The sequence below is a fragment of the Meles meles genome, chromosome 5, assembly GCF_922984935.1.
Source record: "Meles meles chromosome 5, mMelMel3.1 paternal haplotype, whole genome shotgun sequence".
Classification (NCBI taxonomy): Eukaryota; Metazoa; Chordata; class Mammalia; order Carnivora; family Mustelidae; genus Meles; species Meles meles.
The window spans coordinates 70,213,233-70,223,804 of NC_060070.1; the positions used below are offsets into that span (position 1 = coordinate 70,213,233).

The 10,572-nt window shown below is 39.5% G+C and overlaps 2 pseudogenes; one reads left to right on the forward strand and one right to left on the reverse strand.

Annotated features, from left to right (window-relative positions):
• The first annotated feature begins 4,209 nt into the window (after positions 1–4,209).
• LOC123942154 lies at positions 4,210–5,774 on the forward strand (annotated as a pseudogene).
• Positions 5,775–8,573: 2,799 nt separating this feature from the next.
• Positions 8,574–10,355, reverse strand: LOC123942155 (annotated as a pseudogene).
• Between the last annotated feature and the right edge of the window lie 217 nt (positions 10,356–10,572).

Sequence of the window (10,572 nt, forward strand, 5' to 3'; positions counted from 1 at the left end):
TATTACTGTACTGTAAAAATTTGCATATAAATAGACCTGTATAGTTCAAATTTATGTTGTTCAAGCATCAACTATAGTTGACCATTTGCTGATAATCTACTCTAGGCATATTTGTTTATTACTCATTGACAGTAAATCCAGAGCATATAAACAACTTGCCCAAGGTCACAGAGCCTGGGTGTCATATCCAAGATTTAGGATTCTTAGAACACGATATTCATTGCTCCTTCTCATTCCTCCATTGGGATTAGCCTTTGAAACAAGGTATTATTTTCAATTTCCTTTCTATTCCTTTCTATATACCTCTTTTCTATGAAATATTTTGCCACATTGTGTTCATTTTTTGGTTGAGTCTGAGCAATGGAATCCCTAGCTATGCAAACAAATTCTGCTTTGTTGTCCTTGTTTCTCTACCTCTAATTAATTAAACTCTTTGCAGTTAATATATGAATTCCTCAGTCTGATAGTTTGTAATGCAATTGTTTAGATGGCTTATTTTTTCCCAAAGATATATTCAATTACTTGAATCAATTTGGGATGTTCTTTAGTCCCTTGAGTATATTTTAGAGATTGTTGGGTCCACCTAATAGACCTGGAGGGGTGGGGCTGGGCACCTAGTTTAAGATCTTCCTCTGTTATACCTTGGCTCAAAAAACATCATTCTCACTGTGAAGTGTGTAAACCTGGTGATTCACAGGCCTGTACCCTTGGGGATAAAAATACATTATATGTTTATAAAAAAAAAAAATTGGAAGGGGAGGTGAACCATAAGAGACTATGGACTCTGAAAAACAACCTGAGGGTTTTGAAGGGTCGGGTGTGGGAGGTTGGGGGAACAGGTGGTGGGTAATAGGGAGGGCACGTATTGCGTGGAGCACTGGGTGTTGTGCAAAAACTATGAATACTATTACGCTGAAAAAATAAATAAATTTAGATACTGAAAAAAAAAAAGATTATCCACCATGACCAGGTTGGATTCATCCTGGGTTAAAAGGATGGTTCAACATTCGCAAATCAATCCATGTGATAGAACAAATCAATAAGAGAAGAGAGAAGAACCACATGGTCCTCTCAATTGATGCAGAAAAAGCATTTGACCAAATCCAGCATCCATTCCTGATCAAAACGCTTCAAAGTATAGAGATAGAGGGAACATTCCTCGACTTCATAAAATCTACCTATGAAAGACCCACAGCAAATATCATCCTCAATGGGAAAAAGCTTGCAGCCTTCCCGTTGAGATCAGGAACACGACAAGGATGCCCAATGAAGACATACAAATGGCTATCAGACACATGAAAAAATGCTCATCATCACTAGCCATCAGGGAGATTCAAATTAAAACCACATTGAGATACCACCTTACTTATATCAGTTAGAATGGCCAAAATTAGCAAGACAGGAAACAATGTGTTGGAGAGGATGTGGAGAAAGGGGAACCCTCTTACACTCTTGGTGGGAATGCAAGGATGCCCACTCTCACCACTCTTGTTCAACATAGTATTAGAAGTCCTAGCAACGGCAATCAGACAACAAAGAGAAATAAAAGGTATTCAAATTGGCAATGAAGAAGTCAAACTCTCTCTCTTCGCAGATGACATGATTCTTTATATGGAAAACCCCAAAGACTCCACCTCCAAACTACTAGAACTCATACAGCAATTCAGTAACATGGCAGGATACAAAGTCAATGTACAGAAATCACTGGCCTTCTTATACACTAACAATGAAAATACAGAAAGGGAAATTAGAGAATCGATTCCATTTACTATAGCACCAAGAACCATAAGATACCTGGGAATAAACCTAACCAAAAAGGTAAAGGATCTGTACTTGAGGAACTACAGAACACTCATGAAAGAAATTGAAGAAGATACAAAAAGATGGAAGACCATTCCATGCTCTTGGATCAGTAGAATAAACATTGTTAAAATGTCTATACTGCCTAGAGCAATCTATACTTTTAATGCCATTCTGATCAAAATTCCTCTGGTATTTTTCAAAGAGCTGGAACAAATAATCCTAAAATTTGTATGGAAACAGAAGAGACCCCGAATTGCTATGGAAATGTTGAAAAAGAAAAACAAAACTGGGGGCATCACATTACCTGATTTTAAGCTTTACTACAAAGCCGTGATCACCAAGACAGCATGGTACTGGCATAAAAACAGACACATAGACCAGTGGAACAGAGTAGAGAGCCCAGATATGGACCCTCAACTCTATGGTAAAATCATCTTTGACAAAACAGGAAAAAATATACAATGGAAAAAAGACAGTCTCTTCAATAAATGGTGCTGGGGAAATTGGACAGCTATATGTAGAAGAATGAAACTCGACCATTCTCTTACACCGTACACAAAGATAAACTCAAAATGGATAAAAGACCTCAACGTGAGACAGGAATCCATCAGAATCCTAGAGGAGAACATGGGCAGTAACCTCTTCGATATTAGCCACAGCAACTTCTTTCAAGATATGTCTCCAAAGGCAAAGGAAACAAAAGCGAAAATGAACTTTTGGGACTCATCAAGATCAAAAACTTCTGCACAGCAAAGGAAACAGTCAACAAAACAAAGAGGCAACCCATGGAATGGGAGAAGATATTTGCAAATGACAGTACAGACAAAAGGTTGATATCCAGGATATAGAAAGAACTCCTCAAACTCAACACACACAAAACAGATAATAATATCAAAAAATGGGCAGAAGATACGAACAGACATTTCTCCAATGAAGACATACAAATGGCTATCAGACACATGAAAAAATGCTCATCATCACTAGCCATCAGGGAGATTCAAATTAAAACCACATTGAGATACCACCTTACTTATATCAGTTAGAATGGCCAAAATTAGCAAGACAGGAAACAATGTGTTGGAGAGGATGTGGAGAAAGGGGAACCCTCTTACACTCTTGGTGGGAATGCAAGTTGGTGCACCACTTTGGAGAACAGTGTGGAGATTCCTCAAGAAATTAAAAATAGAGCTTCCCTATGACCCTGCAATTGCACTGCTGGGTATTTACCCCAAAGATACAGATGTAGTGAAAAGAAGGGCCATCTGTACCCCAATACTTATTGCAGCAATGGCCACGGTCACCAAACTGTGGAAAGAACCAAGATGCCCTTCAGCGGATGAATGGATAAGGAAGATGTAGTCCGTATACACAATGGAGTATTATGCCTCTATCAGAAAGGATGAATACCCAACTTTTGTAGCAACATGGATGGGACTAGAAGAGATTATGCTGAGTGAAATAAGTCAAGCAGAGAGAGTCAGTTATCATATGGTTTCACTTATTTGTGGAGCATAAGTAATAACACGGAAGACATGGGGAGATGGAGAGGAGAAGGGAGTTGAGGGAAATTGGAAGGGGATATGAACCATGAGAGACTATGGACTCTGAAAACAACCTGAGGGTTTTGAAGGGGCGGGGGGTGGGAGGTTGGGGGAGCCAGGTGGTGGGTATTAGGGAGGGCACGTATTGCATGGAGCACTGGGTGTGGTGCAAAAACAATGAATACTGTTATGCTGAAAAGAAATAAAAAAATAAAAGAAGTTATGATTATTTAACAAAACCAGATTCTCAGAAAGTATTAGAAATAATATTAAAAAGAATCAAAAAAATTTTTTATGAGAAACCAGATGGTGGGATGGATTAATGATGATACCTACGGCACTTTAAAACTTGAAGCACAAATTCACCCATACCTCCTAGGTCACAGCCCTGCAGTGGCAAGAGTCTTGAACCCTCAAGAAGTTTGAACCTTGCTGTTCCTTTCTCTGCAACGTTCAACATTCCAGGGCTGGGAAATGACTCAGGAATCATGTTCCCATTTTCCAACTTTCTGTTCATTATTCCTTATCTGAATTCTTTTAACACTGCAAACAGAAATTCTATCAGCTAGGCCCACAAACGTGTGTAGTCAGGGGGCTCACCGCCCATTTCTTATGTGGACAGAGAGGCATCCCTGATGTCTTCCAGAGATAATGGCTGAGAAGAGAACTGATCTCCTTCCTATCAGCACTGACAGTCACACCACTTCACAAATACTAGTGTCCAAAATAGCATGTTGTCTTTTAGTGCCTGGGTATTTCACCAATCTCAATGTATTTCACCAATTCCAATGTATTTCACTAATCTCAAAACATCCTTAATGTATGTTCCCATTTCTGTTTGCTGGTAGCCAGTGCAGAGGCAAAAATGACGCCTAACAAGAGATGGAAAAGCCAAGTATTAACTTTCACTGTTTACACCCTATTGAACTTCTGTACAAAAATCCAGTGAGGTGCTTTCACCAGGACTGAGAACAGCGGAAACACTTAAGTCTAAGAAAAAAGAAATCTTTGACCCGGAAACATAATGGCTAAGCGAATTTAATGTAAAGGGTTGTTTCGTAAAAACTTTTTCCTAATAATCACTGTTGAAAATAATATTCCAAGTTCACACCTTGCACTACAGGATTCCATGCAGGGATTCTCCCATTAATGGCATTTATTTATGTCTTAGTCAGTAATACAGGTCAGACAACATAGAGATAAAGGAAAGGTGATCCCTAAACCCCGCAGTTATATCCCATATCCGAGGCTGTTGTGAAGAGGAACACAAAAGGTAAAAACAAAAACATGTATTTATGACTAAAACAGAATTTTGTCAAATTTAAAAGGAATCACACATTGGTTATTTGAAATTAACCCCCAGTAATCTTACACAATATAATTTTTGTTCAAGTTTATTTTGTTAAGAACACATTTGAGGTTTGTAATAATAAATGGAAAACTGAAAAACATTAGTAATAATATTTGATCATTTCTTTAGGCATCCTAGTGTATTTATGTTTTTCTCCTCAAGAGTATTAAAAAGTAGAATTCTACATCCTTTGTGAAAATCAAGAAGGACAGAAGTCTCTAATGCACTGTGAGCACCAACTCATCCCCCGCTGCAGCCCAGCAGCTCTGCAACCAGAATGTGACCCCATCCTGCCTGAAAGTCCCTGCTCGCCAGGACCCTGCCTGATGGTCTACACACTGTTTGGCTCTGGGATGTTCTGGCTGTGTTTGGAAACCTCCTAGTGCTGATTTCCTTCCTGCATTTCAAACCAAGGTTCTCCTTGCCTCTCTGGTCTGTGCAGACGTCTGGATGAGCGTGACCATCACACCCTTCAGGGTGGCCAGGTCCGTGCAGAGCTGCTGGTGCTTTGGACCAAGTTTCTGTCCCTTCCACATAAGCTGCGATGTGGCATTTGCTTACTCTTCTCTCTTCCACTTGTGCTTCCTCTCCATCGGCAGGTGCATTGCTGTTACTGACCCTCTGGTCTACCCTAGCAAGTTCATAGTGTCTGGGTCAGGGATGTGCGTCAGCATCTCCTGGACCCTGACCCTTGTCTACAGCGGGGCCGTGTTCTACATGGGTGTCTGAGATGATGGGCTGGAGGAACTCTCTAGTGCCCTCAACTGTGTAGGAGGGTGTCAGAGAGTTGTAAGCCAAAACTGGGTGTTGATAGACTTTCTAGCCTTCTTTATACCTACCCTTATAATGGCAATTCTCTCTAGCAATCTTTTTCTTGTGGCTAGATGACAGGCTTAAAAAGATTGAACATACTGGAGGCAAGACAGAATCATCCTCAGACAGTTACAAATCCCGAGTGACTCCCTTGGATTTATGCTTTATTTTACCCATGGTTCAGGAAAGCCATTAAAGTTATTGTGAGTGGTTGGGTTTTCAAGGACAGTTCATCCACCATAAATTTGTTGTCCAAACAAATGTAAGCAGTTAGACTGAAGAAGTTAAAGAAATCTTTATAATTTCCAAATGAAATGAATTTTAAAAACCAAATTGGACTATTCATGAGGAGAGAACAAATTACTCTTCAAATTTAAAAGGGTAGATCAACGTGTTTCTAGTCATGTTAAGATGTGCACTTCCTTGTCATTTTTCCAAAAGCGTGCAATTTCCTAATAAATGTTAAATTCAGAGCTAACATTGATGAATATTGGCCAGGTAAAAGTAACTTCTAGGTGCCAAAGTCATCATTTTGTATTTGAGAACAATCCTATCAGTTGACTAAAGAAATAAAAAATCCAGAAAGCATCCTAATTCCTAATTTTATTGTGGTATCATTTACCTATAGTTTTCTTGAAGTCTTCAAATCATTGTCCATAATTTCCATTTAATAAGGCTTAAAATATGGAAGCTTTCCAGATACCATAGCCCTAATATACTGTTTCTTCAGAGATCCTAAAAACTGAAAAGGTTTCCTATTCTTAATCCCTTCCATTTAAATCTAGTCCTTAATGTGTGTTTACTGCATTGGGCCTAGCACTTTTAAACTTTTCTTTTAGCTCTGTCCTACACAGATCAGGTCATGGTTCTGTTCAGATCATATCTCTTCACTCTTTCATATCAGATCATATCTCATCACTCTTCACTCTGAGCTGAGTCACTTTCTTCTTTTTACAGCCTCATTGTCTGAGGACAAATAGTGAGACAGAGCTGCCCCTTTGCCCTTCCCTCCCATCTCCTTCCACAGGAGAAAATGGACAAACACAACAGATTCTGCTTTATATTTCCTCAAATATTCCTGACCACAAAAAGAATAACTGGTAAGCAAACTAACAAGAAGCTTGCTTGTTAAAAATAGAACCAGACATAAGAAAAGATTGGTTCTAGAAGGCTAGCTCGTAGAAAACCTAGTGAAGCCTGATGGATCCACAGGATAGGAATTTGCAAGGCCCCTAATTCCAATACTGCTCATCCCTGGGGGCCATTACGAAATTCTGCCTTTCTGTCTTCTGGTGCCCTGCACTATCATGCTCTGCATCCCCTTTTGTTGACAGAATCTCAATATGGTGCATTAGATTACTTAGTCCCCTTGTCTTGGGTAACATAAGCTGCCAGTGCCCTACCCACACACCCTTGCCAGAACTGCTTCAGTTGGCTTGATTTCCAAATGTTTTTATTTATTTTTATAATATCTACTTTAACATATTTATTTCATTTCGAACATTAAAATGATAAAAATAAATTACAAAGCAAATTCCTCACACCCCACACCACATACATGCTGTTCATTATATATAAAGTTACATTTTGTGAAAGCATATAGAAGTATATCCATGTATGAAGACATATATTTATACAGAACTCGATAGTGCTTTTTAAGGGCTTCAAAACATTGTCATACTCTAATTGTTATTGGGTATTTTTTATCCTTCTAATATTTGCCCACTTGGTATATGAAACACTGCCACACTTTTATCAGCATTTTTGAGTTTTTTTGTACATTGGAATTTTAGTGTATTTGTTAGTCACACTTTTTCCCCCCATAAAATTGCCTGTTTTTTTGTGTAAGGAAGTGTTAAGCTATGCCTTACCTTCTATAAAAGGCCTTGATTTTTTTAAATCCTTAGCCTGTGTGCTGCCAGTGGTTTTCCCAAATTGGCTTTCCCCCCTCCCTACATTTGGTTTTGTTTTCTTTTGAAGTTTTAAAATTTAAATTATGTGCACAAATCTACAGGGGTTTTCCTTCAGGATTTCTTCACTGAAAAATTATAAAATATTTTCTTTGAGTTTTCTAACATCTGAAAGAAATAAGTTTTGATTCTGTGAATGAGATGAGGCAAGATGTTTAACAACATCTTCCAAAGAGCCATAACCTATACCATTTCTTGAATAACCCATCCTTTTAACAAACCCATAATGCACTTTTTAAAGTCATCAACAATACACAACTTTGGATAGTGTTAATAAAGAAAAAAAAATGACAGAAGATCTCCCTCCACAAAGGCTGGAAAGTAACACAACACACCTCATAGGAGGGCAAAATCATTGCATAAAAATACAAGCACTAGTGTGGAAATTACACCAGTGGTTCATAATTACTCCAGAAATATCTCCAAAGATATAGAATAGGGATCTGGTTCTGAGCCTGAAGTGGCTGTTGCGTATGGTTCGGAGACTTCTTAGGAGCTCCAGGAAGACCAGACCCCGAGAAACAGCTGTTTAAAATGGAAGCCAAGTACCCCCATCCCAAGAGGACAGAGACTATGAGACTTCCCAGGGAACACAGAACCAGGAAGCCTTTGAAGGTGACGCAAGAATAAGCTTGAAAGGGAGACTCGGAGACAAAAAATTAACTGACACAGCAGGAAAGTGTAAAGATTTGGGGAAACTAGAAAATATAAACTTTGTGTCAACCATTGTGTAGTAAGTACATATCTATCAAATGCTTAACGATGTTTACCACACTAAGAAAATAAGAGCATAAAAATCATACCACTGAAATTGAGGAACCATTTTTCCTCTTCAGTTTTATGGATCATTACCATGTACTGTGATTCATGTCACATGCATTGAAAAATTCCCAATATATCTATCTCCAAATTCTTCAATTTGAAATTTGTTTTTTTAGAAAATAAATTTATAGTTGATTAACTAGCTTTTAATACTTACCACTCATAATGAGTTTTATTGCTCTCCTAGACCAAGAGCATAAATAAAATATAAAATATAAAGCATAAATCCAGGTATTTACAGCAAAGTTATAATAACCAAATAAGCAAAATATCTCATCTGCTCAACACAGATGAAGGTGTTACAAATCCCCCAAAGGAACCAATGAATGAATCAATGATACAGGGTAACTGTGAGATCAAAACAGCTGTCACCGTGATACCCAGGGTTTTAGCGACTTTTCTCTCTTACTCACCCTGGTTTTGTATGTCCCTGAGGCTTCCGCTTGGCTACTAATGTTTTCAATATTTAAAAGCTGTGGTGGGAATGCAAGCTGGTGCAACCACTCTGGAAAACAGCATGGAGGTTCCTCAAAATGTTGAAAATAGAACTACCCTATGACCCAGTAATTGCACTACTGGGTATTTACCCTAAAGAAACAAACATAGCGATCCGAAGGGGCACGTGTACCCGAATGTTTATAACAGCAATGTCTACAATAGCCAAACTATGGAAAGAACCTAGATGTCCATCAACAGATGAATGGATAAAGAAGATGTGGTATATATACACAATGGAATACTATGCAGCCATCAAAAGAAATGAAATCTTGCCATTTGCAATGACGTGGATGGAACTAGAGGGTATCATGCTTAGTGAAATAAGTCAATCGGAAAAAGACAACTATCATATGATCTCCCTGATATGAGGACATGGAGAAGCAACATGGGGGGTTAGGGGGATAGGAGAAGAATAAATGAAACACGATGGGATTGGGAGGGAGACAAACCATAAATGACTCTTAATCTCACAAAACAAACTGGGGGTTGCTGGGGGGAGGTGGGGTTGGGAGAGGGGGAGGGGGTTATGGACATTGGGGAGGGTATGTGCTATCGTGAGTGCTGTGAAGTGCGTAAACCTGGCGATTCACAGACCTGTACCCCTGGGGATAAAAATACATTATATGTTTATAAAAAAAAAAAAATTGGAAGGGGAAGCTAACCATAAGAGACTATAGACTCTGAAAAACAACCTGAGGGTTTTGAAGGGTCAGGGGTTGGAGGTTGGGGGAACAGGTGGTGGGTAATAGGGAGGGCACGTTTTGCATGGAGCACTGGGTGTTGTGCAAAAACAATGAATACTGTTACGCTGAAAAAATAAATTAAATGCAAGCAAAAAAAAAAAGCTGTTTCTAGCTACAAGAAAAATATTACTATACAGAATCATTATAACAAACATAAGTGTGAAAAACAATAGCAATCTATCAGAATCCAAAATTGATTTGTAACAGGACAACAACTCCCTACACAGTGAGGGTACTAGAGAGTTCCTCCAGTCCATCATCGCAGACACCCGTGCGGAATATGGCCCCGCTGTAGACAAGGGTCAGGGTCCACGAGACGCTGACGCACATCCCTGATCCAGACACTGTGAACTTGCTAGGGTAGACCAGAGGGTCAGTAACAGCAATGCACCTGTCCATGGAGAGGAAGCACAAGTGGAAGAGAGAAGAGTAACCAAATGCCACATCGCAGCACGAGTGGAAGGGACAGAAACTTGGTCGGAAGTACCAGCAGCTCTGCACGGACCTGACCGGGCTAAAGGGCGTGATGGTCACCCCCAACCACAAGTCAGCACAGGCCAGAGAGGGGAGGAGAACCTTGGTTTGAAATTCAGGAAGGAAATTAGCACCAGGAGGTTTCCAAACACAGCCAGCACAGTCCAGAGCCTAACCATGTCTAGAGCACCAGCCGGGGTCCAGGTGAGCAGGAAACTTTCAGGCAGGATGCGGTCACGTTCTAGTAGCAGAGCTGCTCAGCTGCAGGGGGGGACAAGTTGATGCTCACGGTGCTGCTCCAAACAGCAGGTAAACATAAAGAAGTTGTGCCTTGGGTCATTCACACCAAATAGAGCAGTTTCCTATTTCCTGAAGGCAGAGGAAAGGTCGTTTACACCTGCCTACCTTTCTTGTAGTTATCAGATAATATCTCCATGGCCTGACACATATTCATATTAATTTTAATCTCTGAACATAGGAGGTAATATATTCCATTTAAGTGCTTAACAAATCTTGGCTCTAATTCATTATTACCATTATTTTTCTTATACTTTAGA